This window comes from Mus musculus, chromosome 6, assembly GCF_000001635.26.
Source record: "Mus musculus strain C57BL/6J chromosome 6, GRCm38.p6 C57BL/6J".
Lineage (NCBI taxonomy): Eukaryota > Metazoa > Chordata > Mammalia > Rodentia > Muridae > Mus > Mus musculus.
The window spans coordinates 23180205-23185808 of NC_000072.6; the positions used below are offsets into that span (position 1 = coordinate 23180205).

The window sequence follows — 5604 nt, forward strand, 5'->3', positions numbered from 1 at the left end:
TATCATTGTGTCTGTGGATTGTAATGAGTTTCTCTTTGAAAATCTTTTTCTTTTCCTCACAATGTCTCTAGGCTGCAATTTACGAATTTGCCACTGGGTGGCACCAAATTTTACCTTTTTGTTTTTCCTTTGAACTTGGTACACAGTTGTAAATATTTAAGTTGTAGGAGTTAGTCAAGAATTAATTACTTTAATCGGGTAAAGCTGTACGCTAATCCCTATGTCAATGCTAAAGAACCAACCCTTGCACCATAGATTTGTAACAGAAGAAACAGCTGACGTGCCATAAGGGTTTATTACAGTTCAAAAGAGCTAGCTCAAGTTGCGTGCAGCATTGATGGGTACTTAAACCTGAAATTCGATTAACCCAAAAGAAACTGTTCAAATATGCTAAGTCACAACAAACATTAAGGAACCCATAACACAGATACCAAACATAACTCAGATGGGTTCCGGTTACATGCATCCATTTGAAGAAGATCTGAAGCTTACAAAAGCCACGTGCTTTCTTGGATAATCGGCTCCGGGTGTTCATATTGAGGTTCTACGCTCTTGACAGGATTTTTTTTTTTTTTTTGCGGGCTTTCCCAGGGCTATGAAGCTATCTTTTGATCTTCATATCAAAGGTAGTGAACATCTAAGATGCGGTTGTCCTTGGCTCGGGCTTCCTCTTTTCTCTGATAGCAATTTACACGTGCAGTCCCAACTGTATTTTATAATCCGCTGTCTGTAGGTTGCTGTCTCCTCATATACCAAACAAGTAAGAGCATGGGAGAAAGTGAGGGCGGGGTTCAAAACAAGTAGGCAAGAGAAAAGAGTCTTGCTGGACAGTTACTCTGCCTGTTTCTTAGACCAAAGATATTGAAATTACGGTCGAAGGCTGTGAGTTACTTACACTGAGGAGTTGGTCCACTGTCAGGCCTCATTGACTTTGCCTTGAACGTAGCCGCAGTATCTGGTCGTTCATTTTCCACTCCCGTGCTGTAACCCTTCATAAGCCTCTGTCCTTTCATCGATGGCCTCAGAACTCCTCTTACTTCTACCATATTGCTGCCTTCAATCGACTCAGAAGAGCTGACTCTTAGCCAGTGTGATGTCTCACTGCCGTTCAAAGGCCTCTATGATCAGGGAAATTTGTGACATTTTAGGTTACATCTACATAATTTCTTACTGCCCATAAGAATGTATGTATGTATCCATGCTCAAAATAATGAATTCCATCCTGTCTAAAATGGACACATTAGTAGAATTAGTAGAAAACCAACTACCTTCTTACAGCAACCTCTATCACTGAGAGCTGGGTGTGAATGTACCACGTCCACAGATGATGTCACAATATCATAGACTTCTGTAAATTCCTTGACTGGCCTAACTTTCATCTTTGAGCATCTCAACAGCTCACTCTGCAAGGACTCACCTCACTTTTAAAATTAGCACAGCAGTTCTCTGAACAACTCTGAGTCCCCAAGATAAGCCTATAGGATTTGTTTCAGAAAATATTAAAATAATACTCGGTGATCATAAGTATGCTTGCATGCGTGTGGGCGTACATATGTAGGTAAAGCTCTTGAAGTAGAATCGCTGTGCACTATAGGATGTAAGAGGCGTGTATTAGTTGTTTGCTTCTGTTTTCCTAGTTGTCTTGCCTTGGTTCTACTCTTCTTGTGAGGAATGCCATCATGCCCCAGTCCTCCTTAGATGTGACAGTGCTTTGACATGATCTATGTGTCCCCTGGTCACAGCACAGGTTATCTGTGTCTTACAGATCAGACAAATTCATCTCAAGAGCTATGGCAACCTAACCGATTTGACATACTTAATAAGTACACATGAAACTCGAACCCAAGTCCCCGGAACTCCAGAAGCTACAATGGATATACCCTGCTGTGGTTTCACATGTCAATTATACAAATATAAACATTGTTTCTATGGAGAACTACCTGAAGATGGAATGCCACTCCAAGATCTAGATTCTGGTTAGCCAGCTGATTCCTCTGTCAAAACCAAGGTTGAATCCATCCCAGGAGTCAGTCCTTCCTAAGAGGTTGAATTTGGATTCTGCAGGGAAGCACAGGCTACTTGCTTCGCATTTTATTTTTAATTGAGAACACCAGAGACATCAGAATGTGTCCGGTCACAGACAGCACTTTCAGTGAGGTGCTTTTGTTTATGGGAGAATTAGTTGTAATTCAAGGGAGAAGAAAACCCAAGCAACAGAAATGTGTGCTTATTTAGGCCAGAAAACGAGTTTGAGACTACTGACATCATAATTACTAATATTATTATCACTCCACTTTGTAGAGAAAAATACTAAGTTTCTAGTAACCTGCAAGGTAAAGATAGGGTCATGATTAATTCTAAGTGCCTTCTTGTCTTGTCCCAGAGAGACTAGAGTCCACAATAACCTGCCCTTCTGTATGCTTTAGCTGCCTTCTCTCTTTCCATGTCACCAAGGTCACAGCTTGACAAATTTATCTCTGAACTTGGAAGTTTTATTGGTGAGTCTCTCAGACAAAAATATTTTGTCCTAATGCATTCTTTCTTTTTTTAACTCTTGAGGGTAACTTTATTAAAGTTTAGGAGAGAGAAAAATAGACCCTAGGGCAGGCAATCTGTAAGTTGCTGCAACCACCCAGGGGAGGCGAATGGAGGAGAAGAAAAAGAACCATGCCATTTGAGCTGCCAGCATGGAGACCCACCACATAGTGGCAGACAACCCTGTGTTGAAGAGGCAGGCTTTAGAAAAAGAATAAAGAAGCCTAAGGCATCAGAAAAAGCATATTGAAGTTCTGGCCACCATCTGAAACAGACAGGAAAAAAAACAAAAAAACAAAAAAACCAAGTTGCATTCAGAAAGGTGAGCTGAGCCAGCTGAACCTCAGAGTGACTTAGCTTCTCTTCCGAATGCCTTCTAATGTTGATCTCAAGCACAATTAGAAGTGCTTAATATTTTCATGCTGACGTAAAGATGACATGACTCAGCTGAGGTGGAAATGCAGCCCCGAGTGGAGGCTTCCAGCTGGATGGGGACGTTCTACTGGGCAGGCCGAGGCTTTGTACCCTGTGGCATTCCCAAGGATGAGGTGGAAAGCACTGGTAGAAAAACGAATTCTTTGTACAAAAGCTAGCACACTCGCTCCAGCCTTTCGTTCAGTTTCATCTCTGCACGTTCCTCAAGGAAACAACTTGGAACTATTCAGAAGATAAGCCACAACCTAGCTTAGCTGCACACAGTTCGTTCTGCTACATGGAAACGTAAGGTTGAAGATCAGTCAAACCTTAGTCTTTAAGGATGGCGCTGATTCACCCTCAGTGGAGTCATGCGCGTCACTGTGGCACCATCGTGCAGAGATGCGTCATTGTTCTGTGTTGTCATCTTTCACATTTCCTCTTCTCCTGCGCATCAGGCTTTCTCTTTACCCAGTTAGTCACCTTTCTGCTTACTTACTGTATTCCATTAGTCTCTGTTTCTCACCTCACTGAAGATTCCTTCCTCCCCTGTTATGACCTCTTTTTCAGTTTTATGACCCAAATTTGCATACCTCTCTCTCTCTCTCTCTCTCTCTCTCTCTCTCTCTCACACACACACACACACACACACACACTCACACATACAATTTTAAGTCGGAGCTGCAAGAGTTCTGTGAGAAAGATCAGTGGGCTACCTTGTTCCTTAAGGTGGACTATTTCTGTTGCTTCCCAAGCTCCCTTTTTTTTTTTTTTTTTTTTCATCTCTGTGTAATGTCAGCACATGTCCAGGACTCTTGGTTAGAGTAGCTGAAATGCAGCACACAATAACTTAAACCAAGAAGGCAACTACAAGTTCAAATGACAGCCAGACACATCTCAACATGGGGAACGTCAGATGTTGAGCCTTGGCCCGTCCCTCAGTCTCCACCTTGGCTGCTTTCTGGGATCATCTCCATCTCAATGGTTTTGGTTTTGCTCATCAGGATTCGTGAGCACCTTGGGGTTTGTTTTACTAAAATAAAATTTTATAATGATTGCTCCTAATGAGTCTATGGAAAATATCCAAATTCATTTAGCTGATTTGGGTTCCATGTCCAGGTCATGAACTAGTGAGAGTTCAAAAGCCAGCCCCACAACATAAATGCTCACCCCGGGGTGCATATCAGTTCAACATAAGGGCTGAGAGCAGAGAGTGCAAATACTCCAAGGTAAGAAGAAAAAGATATCGTATATTCAATAAAGTCTATTCTTAGCAGATTGCACATGTAACAAGAATGAGAACTGCATCTAGGCGCTGGAGAGATGGCTCAGCAGTTAAGAGCACTGCCTGCTCTTCCAGAGGTCCTGAGTTCAATTCCCAGCAACCACAAGGTGGTTCAGGACCACCCATCTGTATTGGGATCTAATACCCTCTTCTGGTGAGTCTGAAGAAAGCACCTGTACTTCCATATATAAATAAGTAGATAGAGCTTTATATATATTAAATGAATCTAATAGTTACATTTACCAAATAGTACCTCAAAACTGCTATATGTAAATTTGTATTAATAAGTTTTCTAGCTGCCTTGATGTAATGTGTTATATAAGTGCTCCTTATCTAGATCAAAAGTTATGCTTCCCTCCCTTGTTAAATCACTGCTCTAAAATGCACTAGCAAAACCAAGCATGGTTGTATATGCTTTTAATCCTAGTTCTTGGGAGGTAGAGGCAGGTGGAGCTCTGTGAGATGAGTCCAGCCTGTACTCTATACAGTGAGTTGCAGAATAGCCAGAGCTATGAACAAAGACCCCGATCCCACCTTCCCACATCTACTAACATCTAATAAGTAAAAGGCATATATAAAATACATGCATAGTGTTTTATATAGATGGTTTCATGTAACAGTGTTCAACCCAGCAGGTAAATGCCATGTCCTTCTTGGAATAAAGAAAATAATTGAAGAAAAATAATTTCTCCAAGCCTTACAGCAAGGAAATGATGAAACGTGTGGAAGTTCTTGCAGAATTCTTATTATTTGGAGGTCATACAAGTTTTTGGACAGAAAGGTGTCTTGAAAATCCCAATGGAGACATCTTCAGGGGAGGTATATACTCACCCTTTCGTGGATCAATCCATCAACTTTATCACGTTTCTGATATTCCTGATACACAGAGGCTCTTCAGTGAGGTTCTTACACAGGAAAATGCTAAACTTGGAGAAAGAAAACCTATTTATGTCTTATGATCTTACACTAAAGCTTTTTCCACATTACATGTATAATATTTACAGCTTTGGAAATTTCATTTAACAGGCTGGAGAGATGGCTAAACAGTTAAGAGCACTGACTGTTCTTCTAGAGGTCCTGAGTTCAATTCCCAGCAACCATGTAGTGGCTCACATCTATATGTAATGAGATTTGATGCCCTTTTCTGGTGTGTCTGTGTACTTATATATATATATAATATATATATATATATATATATATATAATATATATATATAATATATATATATATATAAGATTTTATATATATATATATATAATCTTTTAAAAGGAAAAGAAATTACATTTAAATTTCATGATCTTGGTCATATGTCAGAAAAAAAACAAAAAGGAAGACAAAATAAAATATAGTAAAAAAACAAGCAAGTATAT

At 40.1% G+C, this 5604-nt stretch overlaps 1 long non-coding RNA gene across 1 annotated transcript; it reads right to left on the reverse strand.

Annotated features, from left to right (window-relative positions):
* Positions 1-276: 276 nt before the first annotated feature.
* 4930554P06Rik (RIKEN cDNA 4930554P06 gene) lies at positions 277-1311 on the reverse strand. Its single transcript, NR_167898.1, has 2 exons — positions 1269-1311; positions 277-1118 (listed from the first exon to the last, which is right to left on the reverse strand). It is a non-coding gene; the product is annotated as an RIKEN cDNA 4930554P06 gene (long non-coding RNA).
* Positions 1312-5604: the final 4293 nt, after the last annotated feature.